This window comes from Chlorocebus sabaeus, chromosome 20, assembly GCF_047675955.1.
Source record: "Chlorocebus sabaeus isolate Y175 chromosome 20, mChlSab1.0.hap1, whole genome shotgun sequence".
Taxonomy (NCBI): Eukaryota; Metazoa; Chordata; class Mammalia; order Primates; family Cercopithecidae; genus Chlorocebus; species Chlorocebus sabaeus.
The window spans coordinates 122,205,346-122,224,440 of record NC_132923.1 but is presented as its reverse complement, the minus strand read 5'-3'; the positions used below and the strand labels follow the sequence as shown (position 1 = coordinate 122,224,440).

Genomic DNA, 19,095 nt, shown 5'->3' with positions numbered 1-19,095 from the left:
TGTCTTTGCTTCTTCTAGAAAAGACAATAAAGCTTTGCAACCTGCTTTCCACTTATCATTCACTAGAACAATGAATCCTCTTTAAAAATGTTGTTTCTGAAGCTAAAGCAGGTTTATTAATTAGGTTAATACTATGCTGCTGTAACAAAGAGACCCCAAAACACAGAGGCTTAAAGAATCTGTTTTTTCCTTAACCACCCCCCAGTGAGCATTTGAGTCTGGTTGGGTGTATGTTTTCCCCTCGGTCCATGAGAGACCCCAGGGAAAGAGCCAGAATCGAGGGCCAGAGATTTCGCCTTTGTGAGAGCTTGGTCATGTGACCATTCCTAGATGCAGAGGGTTCTGGGAAATGTAGTTTCTAGCTGCATGGCCTTGCCCCAGCTAGGACTCTAACAGGGTAAAAGGGAGAATGGATTTTGCTGGACAGTTAATTGGCTCAGTCAGAGCCAGTTCGCTGACAAAAGGTATGATGTGGGCAGCAGGCCAAGAAGGCTATCTGTCCAGTGCCCAGCTGACCATCCCCCGGAAAGCCTGGGAAGTCCTCAGTTGAGGGTGAGCTTGTATCCAGAGTGTCACAGCACTCTTGACAAACATTCTTTTCAGCAGTACGTGTTGCTCTCCGAGGCAGGTAGATGACCCTCTTCTTCTGGGGTCTTGTTTCTGGTGGGGCCATGGCGGCAGCGTTTTGGGTGGTCTTTTGAAGCTGCAGTGGACTCTGGGGAACACTGTGGCCCAGCTGAGATGGCATGCCTGGGAAGTCATTTTGCCAAGCAGGCACACGTTGCCTCTATGCAGCCACCCGGCAATCTAGGCAGATCTGTGTGAGCCATCCTCCGTGCCCAGTTTCCCGGGATCCTGTAATATCCATTCTCCTTCATCAGGATGGAGACCCACGTCTCGGGAATCTCCCCCAAGCAAGTGCTGCTGGGCCCAGGCTGTGCAAGCTGTTGTTGTTTGGTCTTGTGAAGCTTTCTCATGTAGTGGAGAGTACAGGGTGGCTCAAAAAGCAGCCAGATGCTGCTCAGTCACCTTTCCCACTCTGTGTCCCAGGGACAGAGACACTGACCTCCATGTCTTTGACCAGGGACAGGATTTTCACCCCTATGTGCTCTTCTGGACCTGCGAGGAGGAGAAAAACCTCCCTTAGCGGTTCCTGGGCCTAGAGGGATGGGCCGGGGGTTAAGCAAAGGCTCACTTACACCACCATCCCCAGCTACTGGGATGTACAACCTAGCTTTCCAAACCTCAGTTTCCTGATCTGAGTGATGGGACATTAACAGTGGCTTTGCAGAAGGCTGTGAGAATGAAAGGAGGTAATGCCTGGAAAGGTGATAGTTCCCGCCGTTATAATAATGTACATCCTTCTCTCTTTAGCCCACAAGGCACGGAGCTGTACAGGCAATCTTTCCTAACTCTGTGCTGTAAGATTTCTTATCCGCCACCAAAGATCTTTGGCCTTGCCCAGGGATGCAGAGATCTACCCCTTTGTAGGAATATTAATATAAGCAACAAGGACTTGTCAGTATTCATGAAAAGGAAGCTTTATTGAGCACCTACTGGGTGCCAACACCGTTCTAGGCACATGACTTACCATTCACCTCAATCCTGCCAGGAGCTGGAAACCCCATTTCTCAGGTGGAGACGCCTGAATGAGGTTCAGGGAAAGTAAATAACTTGACCAAAGTGACAGAGCTAATTAGCAGCAGCAGCAGAGACTTCTTCCCGCTGCGCAGACACGCCTCATCTTCCCTCTGGGTGTGGTTACGGGGAAGGAAGCAGGCCCGGATGCGAGAGACAGAAGCCATTCTTACTTCAGTGGTGGTGACAGCAGACTCAAGTCAGATCTGGGCTTGAATCCCACCTCTACCACTTATTAGCTATGTGAGCTTGAATGCATTCCTTTGTTTTTACTTTTTTATTTTACTGTAAGTTCTGAGATAAATGTGCAGAACGTGCAGGTTTGTTGCATAAGTATACATGTGCCATGGTGGTTTGCTGTACCTATCAACTCGTCATCTAGGTTTTAAGCCCTGCATGCGTTAGGTATTTGTCCTAAGGCTCTCCCTCCCCTTGCACCCACCACCCAACAGGCTCCAGTGTGTGATGTTCCCCTCCCTGTGTCCATGTGTTCTCGTTGTTCAACTCCCACTTACGAGTGAGAACATGCGGTGTTTGGTTTTCTGTTCCTGTGATAGTTTGCTGAGAATGATGGTTTCTAGCTTTATCCATGTCCCTGCAAAAGACGTGAACTCATTCTTTTTTTTATGGTTGCATAGTATTCCGTGATGTATATGTACCACATTTTCTTTATCCAGTCTGTCATTGATGGACATTTGGGCTGGTTCCAAGTCTTTGCTATTGTAAGTAGTGCTGCAATAAACATATGTGTGCCTGTGTCTTTATAGTAGAATGATTTATAATCCTTTGGGTATATACCCAGTAATGGGATTCCTGGGTCAAGTGGTATTTCTGGTTCTAGAGCTTGGATGCATTCTTTAACCTCCCTGCCCCATTATTCCTTTGCTGAGAGTAATAGTAACAATGCCTGTGTTTCCTATAATTGGGACTGATAAACAGTAGCTACTTCATAGGGTTGTTGTGAAGATTGAGGTAGAAAGTGCTTGGCCTGGTGTGTAGTACCATTGGTGCCAATATTGAGATCTGCTTGGAAATGTTGTTTGTCTGATTCTCATGAGGGGTGGTCCAGACCTGAGACCCCCCCCGAGCCCATCCAAGCTCAAGGTAGCAGCATTCCTGAAAGGCAGTGAGATGGGCACCTTCAGCTGCCACGAGCATCCTGCCTGGAATTCTACAAAGTCATAAATAAGATGCTTCACCAGGCACAGCACATGGTGAGTAAATTGCAGACAGATGTGGGCAGAAGGAGTCCAGGGTATGGAAAGGGATTTATATGCCTATAATGAGGAGAGGGGGAATAAATGCGCAAGCCGAGCAAGCAGCAGATGTTGGGTGACACTTGTTAACATCCAGTGTCCCTAACGTGGGAAAAAGCAAAGCCCCCAAAGACTTACCCCCTGGCAGATTCCCTCTCCAACTAACTCCCCCGCCGTCTTGTGTTTGAATGAGACCCGAAATTTCTAGCATGTGAGAGGAATAGGAACTCAAGCAGGCACCCAAAACATCAGTCTGTGGTTACAACACAAAAGCAATGAAAAGAATCGTGTTTGGGAAAAATGGGGGCTTAGAAGATTCCTTTGTTTCTTTGGAAATGAGTGTGGGAAAGTTTGGTTTTGAATTTTGGTCTCCTCATGAGTTTAAAGGCAGAAACCTGAATGATTGTTTAAGAGAGAGAGATATATGTATATAATTATTATTATTATTATTTTTGGAGACAGGATCTCACTCTGTCATCCAGACTTGGAGTGCACTGGAGCAATCTCAGCTCACTGCAACCTCTGCCTCCCAGGCTCAAATGAGCCTCCAGAGTAGCTGGAACTACAGGCACATACTACCATGCCTGGCTAATTTTTGTATTTTTTTATAGAGACGGAGTCCTTACCATGTTGCTCAGTCTGGTCTTAAACTCCTGGGCTCAAGTGATCTGCCCGGGTCGGCTTTCCAAAGTGTTGAGATTACAGGCATGAGCCACCAAGCCCACCTCATCAATGATATCATCTTATGTATAAACTGCATGAACCCTGCCTGGCCCATGTGGTAAGGGGGTAGCCTGGGGGACCCCTTTGGGGTGTCTGTTGATTTCCTCAGGCCTCCTCAATTTCATGATTTCCCCGCGAATCAAGGCAGCACAGAAACAATGATAGTGAAAATTTGCTTCATTCCTTTTTAAATCTCTTAACAGCATGTCAAGTGTTTTGAGCGTGTTCGCACAACAATAAATACTCTTTGAAAACATAATTTTTAATGACTACATAATGTTCTAGCAAATGGAGATACCATAATTTATTTAGCCGTTTCCCTATTATTAGACATTTAAGTTGTTTCTACTTTTTTTTTCTCTCTGTCTTTTTGTTTGTGTTTTTGCCGTTATAGAACACTGTCATAAAGATCCATGTGCGTAAATCTGTTTATTTTCGGAAGACGCATTTCTTAAGCTTTTTGGTCTGAGGACCACTTTACACCTTTACAGAACTGAAGACCCCCAAAGAGCTTTTGTTCATTTTTAATGAACAAAATTAATGTTTTCAAACAGTATTAATGTTTTCAAAATTGAAACTAGAAAAAGGATGTAAATCTTCAGTAATTTATTTTAAAATCATCATAATAAATTCATTATATGTTAATATAAGTACAGTATCTTTTTCTTTTCTTTTCTTTTCTTTTCTTTTCTTTTTTTTTTTTAGATAGTCTCACTCTGTCACCCAGGCTGGAGTGCAGGGGCATGATCTTGGCTCACTGCAACATCCGCCTTCTGGGTTCAAGTGATTCTCGTGCCTCAGCCTCCCAAGTAGCTGGGACTACAGGCACCTGCCACCACGCCCGGCTAATTTTTGTATTTTTAGCAGAGACAGGATTTCACCGTGTTTCCCAGGTTGGTCTAAAACTCTTGATCTTAAGCAATCTGTCCGCCTCAGCCTCCCAAAGTGCTGGGATTACAGGCGTGAGATACCTTGCCCCACCAATACAGTTATCTTTTAATGAGAAGTAGCTATACTTTCCCAAACATATTTGAATGAGAAGAGCAGCACTGTTTTTTAAACATTTTTGTGAAACTCAGTGGTGTCTGGCTTCATAACAGAGTTGCTGAATTCTCATCTCTGCTCCGTCTGTCTAGTGGGATTGTTGTTTTGGTTGAAAATCTGGCGTACACAGTTTTGTATTAATAGTTGGAAAAGAAAGGATCATATTAATTGCCTTGTTAGATAATTGTGAGTGTTCTTTGATACCATGCTAAAACTCAGTGGTAGTTTCTTGAAGGTTCGTTGCAGTGCGTATCTGAAACCTAATCCTTTGTACTCTGCTACCTTAAAATCCTCTGGTCTAATTTGCGCTTTGAAATGGGTATTGTACCCATTTTTTTTTTTCTTTTGAGACGGAGTCTTGCTCTGTCTCACCCAGGCTGGAGTGCAGTGGCGCAATCTCGGCTCACTGCAACCTCCATCTCCTGGGTTCAAACAATTCTCCTGTCTCAGCCCCCCGAGTAGCTGGGGCTACAGGCGTGTGCCACCACACCCAGCTAATTTCGTATTTTTAGTAGAGACTGGGTTTCACCATGTTGGCCAGGCTGGTCTCGAACCCCTGACCTCAGATGATCGCCCGACTCAGCCTCCCAAAGTGCTGGGATTGCAGGCATGAGCCACTGCACCCGGCTCCCGCATATGTATTACTGGGGGAAAATGACTTGAACAAAGGCTGGAAGACTAGTCTATACATGGAGGTGGGAAGGGACACCTGATGTTGAGGCTTTGCTCCAGGCAGATGGTGGGCGATGGCCATGGTGAACTCGACGGTCACACCAGAAGCTCAGGGACCTTGGAGCTTTTCAGCAGGAGTCACTATGTGAAGTGTGGTATTTTAGGATGTCCCCATTTTCATTTCCCTGCCTCTCCCTCTCTTTGCAGCCTGGTCACTGTCTTTCTGGCGCATGGTGGTGTGGTTACATCTGTGTGACTCCTGGATGTGCTGATGATATCACCTCCCTTCTGTCCCCTCAAGGTCTCTGCATTTGTATTTTATTCTCCCCCAGCCTCCAGGTGGTCACTCTTCCGCCTGGTCCAGGTTCAGGCTCCGCATCCTCTAGGCAGCTTTCTGGACCAGCTTCCCTGCCCAATGGGCTCAGGGCCTGTCGTTGGCAGAATAATGATGTCCCCCTCTCCCAAAGATGTTTCCAACCTAATTCCTGGGACTTGTGAATGAGTTAGGTCACACAGCAAAGGGGAACGAAGGTTGCCAATCAGATGTCCCTGGGATGAGTCTCTGGTGGGCCCAGTGGATCACAAGGGCCCTTGAAAGTAGACGGGGAGGCAGAAGAGAGAGTCAGAGGAGATGTGACCCAAGGAGCAGAGGCCAGAGGGATTCAATGTGGTACCTTGACACATTGTTGCTGGCTTTTAAGAGGTAGGAAGGGGCTGCAAGCCAAGGAGTGCAGGAGACCTCTAGAAGCTGGGAAAGGCAAGGAAACAGACTTTCCCTAGAGCCTCCAGAAGAAAGGCAGCCCTGCCAACACCAGGGTTTTAGCCCAGTGACACCCATTTTAGACCTGTGACCTCCAGAACTACTATAAGAAAATTCATTTGTATTAATTAATTTGTGTTATGTTAGGCTAGCAGTCCCCAACCTCTTGGGCACCAGGGATGGGTTTCATGGAAGACAGTTTTTCCACAGACCAGGTTCCCGGAGTTGGGGGATGGTTTGGGGATGATTCCAGTGCGTCACATGCATTACATTTCTTGTGCACTTTATTTCTATTATTATTACATTGTAATATATAATGAAATAATTATGCAATTCACCCTAATGTAGAATCAGTGGGAGCCCTGAGCTTGTTTTCCTGCAACTAGGTGGTCCCATCTAGGGGTGACGGGAGACAGTGACAGATCATCAGGCATTAGATTCTCATAAGGAGCCTGCAACCTAGATCCCTTACATGCAGAGTTCACAAGACGGTTCACGGTCCTATGAGAATCTGATGCCATCGCTGCTGATCAGACAGGAGGTGGAGCTCAGGCAGTAATGTGAGCGATGGGGAGCAGCTGTAAATACAGATGAAACTTCACTCACTCGCTTCTCACCTCCTGCTGTGCAGCCTGCTTCCTAAGAGGCCAGGGACCAGTACCAGTCCATGGCATGGGGCTTGGGGACCCTGTGTGAAGCCACTGCATTGTATCACTTTGTTACAACAAGAGTAGGAAACGAACCAGGCCCTCTCTTTCCCTGGACTTGGCAGCCCTAAACGCTGCCCTGTCTCAGGGCTTAGGACATGTGAGAGTCATCTGTTTCCTTTAGAGACCCCTGCAGGGCACACAGCAGCCAGCACAGGGCGGGTGGAGTTGGCTGACACTGACTGAGTGTGGAGGAGAAGAAAGGATACGGAGTTTCCTCTCCTTTCTGGAAGGACTAAGGTCTGTGGGAGCCTTTTCCCTGCCGCAGAGTGAGTCACCTGCCTTACACTGAGCTCCTGGAAGAAATACAACTTTATTATTTAATTTGCTCATTCACCAAATGTTCCCTGCAAACTTCCCTACACCCGAGCCTATGCCAATGCCTGTGGTTCAGAGCATTCCAGGACCTGCTCAAGAGTCTAGAGACATGCCTGAAACCTACGACACACTCAGTGTATGTTACTTCAATCCTATTTTTCCAAGTGGCCAACCAGGCCCATAGATGAGAGTCTATCCCATAGGCATTCCTGCTTCAAGGAGTTCTAGGCTGCAGAGACTGTCTTAAGCCCAGCAGGGTCGGTGGGGCTGAGGGACTAAAGTTCCCAGCAGGTGCACCCATGCCCTGGCTGCCTTTGCAGATGTCACCAGGCCTGCAGACAGTGGGGTAGTAGGTGGCCTGAGAGGCTGTTGAATAGAACGATGTGTCATCCGTGCTGGGGCGGCCATGCCCACTTGCTTTCTTAGACACACATCCTTGTCATCACAGCACTGTGTGGGTTTGAAAAGCTACTTGATGTTTCCTGTGTCCCTTCCCACATCCGCACTCCATTCTTAGTCTCATTCCTTCCATCAAAGACGTGTTCATCTTCTGTGCAGTTTATCACCCGGCATTGAATGTGTATGTTCCTCTTCAGTGATTCATATGCTTGAAGCTACTGCTGTTTCTTTAGCCTGGTGGCTTTCGGGGCTGCTGCATGGGGCCCACCCTGAGCCAGCTCCTCGGTCCCACAGCCCTGATCTAGAAGACTCTTGACTGGTAAATCTCAGAACTCAGTGGAAGCTTCCAAAAAGTTTAACTCTACAGACAGAATGTCTTCCTAACATACTGCTGGCTGCTTTTAAATATTGTTAAGAGATCCCCCTTAAAGGCTACTCAGACTCCACATTTTGATCCAGTTGGTAATAATTGATGGTCAGTTGGAAGAAGTGCCCAGGCTCTGTTGTTCTGTTATAGCTGTCACTGGACTTGCTTTCAGCACCCTAACCCTGGCTGATTCAAAGGGCAGCTGGATTCCTTTAAAAAAAACCCATGCCCTAATGCACAAGTACTTTTTATTTTATTTTATTTTTTGTGGGGGGACAGAGTCTCACTCTGTCACCTAGGCTGGAGTACAGTGACATGATCTTGGCTCACTGCAACCTCTACCTCCTGGGTTCAAGCGATTCTCCTGCCTCAGCCTCCTGAGTAGCTGGGATTACAGGTGCCCGCCACCATGCCCAGCTGATTTTTGCATTTTTAGTAGAGACAGGGTTTCACCATGTTGGCCAGGCTGGTCTTGAACTTCTGACTTCAAGTGATCCACCGGCCTTGGCCTCCCAAAGTGCTGGGATTATAGGCATGAGCCACCACGCCCAGCCCACAAGTACTTTTTAAAAATAATTAATAATCATCATCATTTAATTTGAGAGTAGTTTGAGGTTTACAGAAAAGTTGCAAAGATAGAACAGAGCATTGCTGTATACCCAGTTTCCCCATTAAGATCCTTGCACAAGTGCCTTAAAGCCATCGCTTGTCATGCTTGCTGATATCTCATTGGCCAAAGCAAGCCACCTGACCAAGCCCTGTATCACGTGGTCAGGGCTCTGCAAGGCCGGGCTCCTCGGCAGCCCCGTGACTCACAGTCCAACACAGAGATCCTTTTAAATAGAATCATTTCCAGAACCCGCCCTGGAGTCTGGGGTTCTGGTGACTGACAATCTACATATTGCAACAAACTTTGTCCCCTTTGCTTTTTATGCAGTAGGCTTTTTTTGCACCCGAGGAACTGATGTCCTGGTCCTCATCAGGGGTTTTTAGCACTAAGTCCATGACCCTCTGGGAGTTGGGCAGGCAGCCAGGACAGCGCCTTCCCACAGGCGTCCCTGTCCCCCACACAGCCTCCTTAACATGTGCCCTTTCCGGCGTCTGCTTCAACACTTGGATCAGCTTCTTAGTAGATTCCGTGATGTCTTAAGGTTCTAATTATGGACATCTCCCATTTATCCTGAGAACAACGGAAAGGCTGGTCTGTTTGCAAATGCACAGACACCCTCTAGCACTCACCCACGCCCATCTGATGCTTGTTTTGGAAACATTTACCAGAGCTCAACTCTTCCGTGTTCTGGGGAGGGGAGGTTAAGCCCGTTTTATAGTTGGGAAGACTGAGGTGTGAACACATACTGCATCGCTTTCAGTGATAATCATTTCGGCTAGCATGTATTTAGCACTCGGAATTTGCCAGGCACTTTCTTTATTCGTTTGCCTGTGTGAGTCATCAATCCTCCCAACAGCTCTTGTTCGATGGGTAGTGTTTGTTACCCTCAGTTTCCCCATCTATAAAATGGGGATGAGAGAGGTTAAGAAATTCTTCCGGCAGGATGTAGTGACTCACGCCCTAAACTTTGAGAGGCCAGGGCGGGCGGATCACAAGGTCAGGAGTTTGAGACCACCCTGACCAATGTGGTAAAACCCTGTCTCTACTAAAAATACAAAAATTAGCCAAGTGTGGTGGCACGTGCCTGTAATCCCAGCTACTCAGGAGGCTGAGGCAGGAGAATTGCTTGAATCCGGGAGGCAGAGGTTGTGGTGGGCCAAGATTGCGCCACGGCGCTCCAGCCTAGGTGACAAAGCGAGACTCTGTCTTAAAAAGAAAAGAAGAAAAGAAAAGAAATTCTTCTACGGCCTTCTAGCTAGTAGGTTTTGGAGCCAAAGCTTGATCCCTAGTGAGTCTGTTTTCCAAACCGATATTCTTCATAGATATTTAGCAGGTACTTCTTTGATTCTGAGGTTCTCAGGGGTGATCACAGCAGAAAAGAGGAAAAGGGGGGAAATAGGGAAGAGAGGAGAAAGAGGAGAGGATCTGGAAGTAGGTGTCTTTCAGAGGCCCCTTCCCTGGAGACACCAGGAGTTGTTGTTTTTTTTTTTTTTTTTTTTTTTAGACGGAGTCTCACTCTGTTGCCCAGGCTGGAGTGCAGTGGCTCGATCTTGGCTCACTGCAAGCTCCACCTCCCAGGTTCACGCCATTCGGTACCAGGAGTTGTAGTGCATTTTCAGCCTTTGCTCTGGAAATGGTCCCAGGGAAGAAAGGCTGCAAGTTTGCTGTCTTGGCCACACCAGACAGAAGTTTTTCTTCCTGCCTCCTCCCGGTCTCATCCTCCTTCCCCCTGCAGTGCATTGAGCACGCTCCAGACCCCGGAAATGCCAGTGGTCTCGGCTGGGGCAGAGGCTGCACGCTTTGATCCTCAGCTTTTAATTACTCCACCCCTCCCCTGCCCCTTCCCAGGAAAGGTCAGAGATGGATTCCGCGGAATGAGGACAGGACTCAGTGTTCGTCAAGCCACGCTCTCCAAATGCCTTTCAGAAGACCTTGCCCAAAACTCCATTAAGTTTTGCTTGGAGCATGGCCTCCATCACTGTGCAGGTCTTCGTGCCTGCCTGGCCATGACAGAGTCAGGACACGACCTTGAAAATGTGGCAAGAAAATGAAAGCCACGCTGGCCTCCATCCCAGGAGAAGAACTTTGGTGTGAGCAGGGGAGGGTCATCTTCAGAGGTGGCCTCAGAGGCAGTGCAGGGCACTCTTGCTCTGCAGTGTCTGAGCTTGGCTCAGTTGAGCACAGGTCCAAGGTGGCTGTGGACACAGGGTCAAGTCTGACACAGGCCTTGACCCTGATCCACCTCACCCCTGCTTGACTCCCAGGGGAATGTGCTCCTGACCTCAGACAGGGAACTTTTTTTTTTTTTTTTTTGAGATGGAGTCTCACTCTTGTCGCCCAGGCTGGAGTGCAGTGGCACAATCTCAGCTCACTGCAACCTCTGCCTCCCAAGTTCCCGCGATTCTCCCGCCACAGCCTCCCGAGTAGCTGGGATTACAGGCACCTGCCACCACGCCTGGCTAATTTTTGTATTTTTAGTAGAGACGGGATTTTACCATGTTGGCCAGACTGGTCTCGAACTCCTGACCTCAAGTGATTCGTCCCCTGTGGCCTCCCAAAGTGCTGGGATTACAGATGGGAGCCACTGGGCCCAGCCATGAGCTCTTTTTGTAGAGCAGCCCCTGCTCATGGTCAGTCAGCAAAGGAGGTAGCAGGGCTTTGGGGTACTGAATCCAACACAGGAGAGGGGGCGTGTGGGGAACAGGGACTGCGGTTTCACTCAGATTTAGCAAAACATATCAAGCACCTCCCAGAGCCGGCCCTATCCTGAGCGTGCCATAAGCGTTCTCTTCACATTATCCCCAGAACAGCCCATGACATAGATGGGGTCACCCTGCCTTTACAGTTGGGGAAACTGAGGCTCCAAGATCATACAGCATGCGAGTCTCAGCATTTGGATTTGAAGCTCTGTGTCTGACACAGATCCTTCACTGCTGCACCAGTGCTAGTTTTCCATACGTAGACATCGTTTTAATGTCACTAAAATATTACTAGAATCCCACTCATTCATTCAACAAATACTTGCTGAAGTCCTATTGTTTGCCAGGCTTTGTTCTGGGCACTTGGGGTATATCTGTGGGCAGAATTGACAAAGATCTTTTCTTGTGGAGATTACATTCTAGAAGGGTGCACCAGTCACTACTGCTGCATAACAAGCTGCCTGTAAACCTTAGTGGCATAAAGCAACCACCATTTTTCTTACATTTCATGATCTTGTGAATCAAGGATTTTGCAGGGCTCAGCTAGGCGATTCTTAGGTTCTCTATGGTGTCAGTGGGGGCCCTTCCATGCTATTCCTCTGGACGACCCAAGATGGCTTCACTCACCTATCTGGTACCATGGCAGGATGGCTGAGCTCAGCTGGGTCCGGCAACCACGTGCCCATTTGCAGCCCCTTCAGCATAGTAGTCAGACTTTCTACATGGAAGCTCAGGGCTCCCACAGAAAGGGCTCCAGGAAACCAAGTGCGAGCTGCCAGGCTTCTTATGACCTAGTCTCAGGAGTCACTTAGCATCACTTCCGCCACTTTCCGTTGGTGACAGGCCAGCCAGACCCCACACTATAAAAGGCATGTGGCATGGGAGATACATTTGTGTTCAACTTTACAAAAATACCATCTGCCAGGGAGGGAAGGGAGAAAGCAAACAAACAATATAGCAAAAAGTAAATCGTATGCTGTTTTAGGGGATTGTAGGTACCATGGGGAAATGAAGATTTTAAAATAGGGTAAGATCAGACCCAGCTGCTCCACTCACTCCTGAGTGTTTACTCACCTAGGAAATACACATCCATATGAAGACTTATACATACATGGTTTTAGCAGCTTATTTGTAATAGCCAAAAACTGGAATCGACCCAAAGGCTCATCAACAGATAAAAAAATAAACAAACTGGTAATATTGTGCAATGGACTCCTACTCAGTAACAAAGCATATGCATATGTTATATGTATCCACAAACTGGATACATATAACAACATAGAGAGATCTCAATTCTGCTGAGTGACAGAGTCCAGGGGAAAAATGTATATACGATATGATTCCATTTAAGGAGGCTAGAAAATGCATGCTAATCTACAGGGACAGAAAGCTCCTGTAGGAACGTGGGCTTATTGCAGAGGGTAGGCAGAAACTGGGTGATGGATCTTTTCACTGTCTGGATTGTGGTGATGGTTTTGCGGGTGTGTACGTATGTCAGAGCATGTCACGTGGCACACGGTAAATATGTACGGTTCATTGTATTTTATTTAAAAGCAATAAAGCTGCTTTTAGAAGGGGATAAGGTGGATTTGGAATCCTGCGGATAGAGCATTGTAGGGTGAGGAGCATTTCAGAACCCCGTAAGCCACATCACTGGGGTGGCCTCTGGCTTTGCCTTCTTTCCCCGTGTGCTGGCCTTAGCAGGTCACAGAAGGGACCCGCCCCAGATGGGCAGAGTCCTCAGAGTCAGGCGGACCGTGCCAGCCAGCTCCTCGGTGAGGGAAAGAGCGGAGAGTCTGCAAAGTCCCAGCGTCCAGGGCTCCTGGGCTCGCATTCCAGGAACAGGCAGAGACCAGTGAGGTCCAAAGCTGGATGTGCTGTGACTTGAGCTCCCGCCCAACTTTTTAAATAGGTCTGACCACCTGGGCCAGCCAGAGGCTGAGACATAAGCTGCTGGTAGCCAGGAAGGCTGGACAGGCCTTCATGCCCAGAGCCTGATGTGGGGGCAGGACGAGAGGCATTTTTCTTGGCACCCAGCTAAAAATTCAGACCAGCTTAGAGAGGAATGTTCTAATTCAGCTTAGAGCCTGGTGCTATGGCTGAGAAGAGACCAAGGTTAAAATTCAATATCTCCATGAATATAATATTTTTACAAATAATCTTTAGATTTAAAGTATATATAATTAATAGAGTTTTTATATATTTACAGAATATTTTTATAGTCCAGGCGTGCATGGAATATAAATCCCACAAATTTCCTCCCAGCAGCCCTGGGAGTTGTTTTTCCCGTTTTGCACATGAAAAGATTGAGGCCCGGAGACCTGACCTACTGGGAGGTGGAAATTAAAGCAAAGAAAGTGGCGGGGCGCGGTGGCTCACGCCTGTAATCCCAGCACTTTGGGAGGCCGAGATGGGCGGATCATGAGGTCGGGAGATCAAGACCATCCTGGCTAACACAGTGAAACCCCATCTCTACTAAAAATGCAAAAAAATTAGCTGGGCGCAGTGGCGGGCGCCTGTAGTCCCAGCTACTGGGGAGGCCGAGGCAGGAGAAAGGTGTGAACCTGGGAGGCAGAGCTTGCAGTGAGCCGAGATCGCGCCACGGCACTCCAGCCTGGGCGACTGAGTGAGACTCCGTCTCAAAAACAAGAAAAAAGCAAAGAAAGTACACTCAGCTCTCAGACCTGCATGGTGAGCCTGCACACTGCACAGCCCCACAGGGAGCCTGTTGCTGTTGGTTTTGGACGTGACTAACAGTTTATTTTATTTTGTATTTATTTATTTATTTGAGACAAGCTCATTCCTATCACCCAGGCTGGAGTGCAGTAGCACAATCTCGGTTCACTGCAGCCTCGACTTCCTGGACTCAGGTGATTCTCCCACCTCAGCCTCCTGAGCAGCTGGGACTACAGGTGTGCGCCACCATGCCTAGCTAATTTTTTATATTTTTGTTAGCGACGGCATCTCGCCATGTTGCCCAAGCTGGTCTCGAACTCCTGGACTCAAGCGATCCGCCTGCCTCGGCCTTTCAAAGTGCTGGCATTGAAGGCATGAGCCACCACACTTTGCAGCAGGTTTTTTTGTGTGTGCTGAAAGAACAGCGTGTCATCAGGCCGGGCCTGCTGTGGAGGCCAGCCACTCTTGCCCCGGCCACAAGAAGGACCGCAGGAGTTAGGCCTGAGTGCTCACCTGGCAGCAATGACCTTGGCAGCCCCTGAATTCTGGAGGAATTGCTCACTCACAGGCTCTGGACCGTGACGACCCAGAACATGGTTCAGACTCAGGCCCTTCTGGCAGAGCACATTGCCCGAGGGAAGAAAGTGGTCTTAGCATGAACCCATGGGTTCCAGCAGAAACGTGTGAGCCGGAGGAGCCCACGCTGCCCAGCCCCAGAGGAGGCCAGGAGGTGCTTCTTGGCTGGTTTGGCTTCTTAGCTGCCCTGTAACAAGGCCCAACCAGATGGACATTGGCCGTCCTGGGACATGGACTCTCCTCCCTCCCCGTGGGTGCCCAGCACTGGGCTGAAGAACACACAGCAGGGTGCTCAAAACCTGGGCTCTAGACTGGGTACAGTGGCTCACGCCTGTAATCCCAGCACTTTGGCATGGTGAGCGGATCACGAGGTCAGGAGTTGGAGACCAGTCTGGCCAACATGGTGAAACCCTGTCTCTACTAAAAATACAAAAAATTAACCAGGTGTGTTGGTGTGCGCTTGTAATCCCAGCTACTCGGGAAGCTGAGGCAGGAGAATCACGTGAACCCGGAAGGCAGAGGCTGCAGTGAGCCAAGATCACACCATTGCACTCCAGCCATCTCAAATTGAAAAGAAAAGAAAAGAAAAGAAAAGAAAAGAAAAGAAAGGGCTCTGATGAAGGTGTAGGACTGAAGAGGCCATGGAGTCCTCAGGACGGTGATTCCCCTGGGAGGGACAGTGATTTTCCCACTTTGGACTGGAGGTCCCAGGGATCAGGGCCTGACTATGTCTGTCCCTGTCCTTCAGCCACGGAATTCCTCCTGTCCCCGCAGCTGGGGAGTAAGCAAGGCTGGGGAAAGAGGGGCATAGCGGGGACAAGATGCTGGTCAGGCCCTCAGGGTGGCACTGGGTCGGTGCTCAGGGAGTGGGTGAGGAGCTGAGGGAGTACTCGAACCCTCAGGTACGCACCCTTGGTTCTGTCCCGGGTTCCGGAAGGTCCATGTGCCCCGACCCTGCCCTTCTGGTCGTGTGGCCTGTCAGCCCTGTCCTGAGCACGGACCTGTGTCTCCCCATTGTGTGGCCACCAGAGCCACCTGTGGAATGTACCTCTGCGGTGAGTGTCACGCTCTGCTGCCTCTGAGTCAGCTGGAGAATGTGTGTGCCTGCCGAGGTCGGCAATGGGTGGCATCAGTGGAGACAGAGCGGGGGCACACCCCTTTTTTCTTCCTCGTAGTTCAGGTGACTGCAGATTGCCGGAGACTCACTTCCTTCAGGTGCAGAATGGGCTGGGACGGCCCTGGGTGGTGCCCAGGGGACAGGTCCACCAGGTGACTCTGGTCAGGTCTGCCCACCAAACCAAGCAGTTTTCTGGTGGGAGCTCCTAGCCTCTCGCCGGCTGGCCTGGGCAGGGCTGACTGTTGGCTCCTGTCTCTTCAGCCTTGCACCTGCTGTGGGGAGCACGTCTTTATTTATTTATTTATTTATTTATTTATTTATTTATTTATTTATTTTTAGACGGAGTTTCACTCTTGTTGCCTAGGCTGGAACGCAATGGGGCGATCTCGGCTCACTGCAACCTCCACCTCAGCCTCCTGAGCAGCTGGGATTACAGGCGCCTGCCACCACGCCCAGCTAATTTTTGTATTTTTAGTACAGACGGGGTTCACCATGTTGGCCAGGCTGGTCTCGAACTCCTAATCTCAGGTGATCCACCCGCCTCGGCCTCCTAAGGTGCTGGAATTACAGGTGTGAGCCACCGCGCCCAACCTGAGGTTTTTGTCTCTGCTATGTTATGTTCTCCGTGGAGGCCAGGCAGAGACCTTCCCCCAGCAGAGATTTCCCTGTGTGAACTAAGCAGTTGGGAAAAACACAGGGAAGGGAAGGGGTCTTCTGTGGTTCTGGGTTCAGCCCGAGTTCTCCGGAAAGAAATGAAACATGGAAGGCAGCCGTTCTTGATAACACCTGCCATGCACCGTCAACCAGAAGAGCAAACAGTAGCCTCTGTAGCCCTTCCCCACCATCCTGCAAGATCTTTTTATTCTCCCTAAGCTCAGCTAGGTCACTTGACTTACCCATGCGTATGTGGTCAGCAGGTGGTGAAGTCACCACTCGCTCTGGGGCCCCAAGTCTGGTCTCTTCTGTGCCCCCCTCCAAGTCTCCCTTGAAGAAAGGACAGGCCAGGTGTGGTGGCGCACACCTGTAATCCCAGCATTTTGGGAGGCCAAGGCAAGCGGATCACGAGGTCAGGAGTTCAAGACCAGCCTGACCAACATAGTGAAACCCTATCTCTACTAAAAATGCAAAAATCAGCTGGGTGTGGTGGTGGGCGCCTGTAATCCCACCTACTCAGGAGGCTGAGGCAGAAGAATTGCTTGAACCCAGGAGGCAGAGGTTGCAGTGAGGCAAGATTGCACCACTGCCTTCCAGCCTGGGAGACAGAGGGAGACTTTGTCTCAGGAAAAAAAAAAAAAAGTAAGGACAAATAGGAAGTGAGCCCAGCAGTGTTGGGCCCTGCAATCAATTGATCGTGTGGTATTCCTGAGGCCTTGCTGTGTCCTGGAGCTATGGATCCCTCTCCCCGCAGTGCATCTGGTTTTTTTCTGGAATTCAAGCAGGTGGCTCAGAGGCCACCACATGCAAAGCCCATCCTTGGGGGCAAAGGCCTCCAAGGATGGGGAGGCCCCTGTGGGTTTGGGTGGGTAAGCTCAGGGGAAGGGGCCCTGAAGACTTGCGGGGAGACAGTAATGATGTGCTAGATATTGGAATTAATGTTCCTGAGTTCACATCCTGCCCCCACTTGATCTTGGGCAAGTTGCTGAACTTCTCTGTCCCCATTGGAACTACAGGATTATAATAGTACCTACCACTTCGTTGTGAAGATTAAATGAGCTGATTCGTAGAAAGAGGTTAGAACAGTAAGTACCTATTTATTTTTTATTTTTAAAATGTATTTATTTTTGAGACAGAGTCTTGCTCTGTTGCCCAGTCTGGAGTATAGTGGCACAGTCTCGGCTCACTGCAACCTCCGCCTCCTGGATTTAAGCAGTCCTCCTGTTTCAACCTCCTGAGTAGCTGGGACTACAGTTGCATGCCACCACACCCAGCTAATTTTTGTATTTTTAGTAGAGACGGAGTTTCACCATATTGGTCCGGCTAGTCCCAAACTCCTGACCTCAGGTGATCCACCTGCCTCCACCTCCCAAAGTGCTGGGATTACAGGCATGAGCCACTGTGCGTGGCCGTAAGTACCTATTTACTAAAGACCAGCTGTTATTATTTTACTGTAAGTCTTTTACTAAGCTTAGAGTGGCCATATCATTTGTTGTTTAAACTGGGAGAGTTTTGCAAGAGAAGAGGGGCTCTATTAAACGTTGTGTTGGGATAGTGGGAGTCAACAGGACTTCCCGAGACTGACAGGATCTATAGCCTTGCGCAGTGCTCAGAATCTGAGTAGGCAGACAGGTGTATCAGGCAGGCATCCCAGGTCGGTAGATGGCATAGGCAAAAGCGTGCAGGCTGGACGTTTGTGCTATGCACAGGTGACCATGAGGCAGCCTTGGGGCCACGTGCCCCCCGGATAGGAACAGGAACATCTGTCCATCTGCATTGCGACTCCTTGACCCAGAAACACATCCTCAACTCTGCTCCAGGCTCATCTGCGTACTCCAGGACCGTCTGCCTATTCAGCATCGTGATTTGCGAGGACGCAACAGGCCCCATTCCATTTTTTATGGACCTGAAAAAGACATGATCTTTACCACGACAGAGAGGCACGGGGTGTCTCGGAAACCGTTCCGATGCCATGATAGACGGCAGGAAGCCGAAGTAGAGAAGGAAGTGGTTAAATCATGGAGCACATCCTCAGTTGACACCAGAGGAACGGCGCTTTCAGATGACAGCTCCAGGAGGAAAAATGAGGGAGGCAGGAGGGGTAGGTGGGGTGGCTGAAGGAGACTGGTGGCTCCTAGACTGTGTGTCTTCTGTGAGAGCCCCTGCAAGAGCACGTGAGCCCCTGACAAGGTGGCGTATCTAGGCAACCGCCACTACTCATCCCCATGGCCACTGGGTCTTCCAGTGGAGCACCGTGCTCCTGGGGGTCAGGGCTCCCCAGAGGGACAGGACAGCCTTCTCTGCAGAATAGCGGGGCCTGCAAGATGCCGGGAAGACCTGCTTGCTCCAAGAAGGGAGGGGAGAGTCGCTGGGAACTGGAGGCCCAGCCTTCCCGGGAAAGTGGTGTGCCACAGCATAGCTGGGAGCTGGGGCCTGGCTCCCAACCCGAATGCTTAGTGGGGTCTCTCGCTTTTTGCTGTCTCTATTCCTAAAACGGATTTTTAAATTTCAAGTGGAAGCTTGACTCAGTAGCACAGGTCTGTACATAAAAGACCTTAGCCCATGAAGCATAGACCAGTCGTGTGTGTTTTGTAAATGCATATTTTTAGGTGTTAACAGAACTCCCACTAGCTTATATGGAGTTTTTGTGCAAATTGGAAAAAGGCACCCACTCTGTGTAGACAGATAAGGAAAAGGTGCTCTTCTGTCATTGAACACAGTCCTATGCACCCCCATAGCCTGGTGATCAGGCAGTGGTATCTGCATGCAACCACATCTCTGGGGGTTATAGCCCTGTGGCAGGTTTGCTTCGGGAGCAGAGAGATACCTCCTCCTCCAGGTTGCTGGAGCCCTGCACTAAGCTGCACAATATGACAAAC

General features: G+C 49.3%; 1 protein-coding gene across 2 annotated transcripts in view; it reads left to right on the top strand.

Moving 5' to 3' along the window:
* Window positions 1–19,095, top strand: part of KAZN (kazrin, periplakin interacting protein) — a 515,581-nt gene that overhangs the window by 360,183 nt on the left and 136,303 nt on the right. The window lies entirely within an intron of this gene.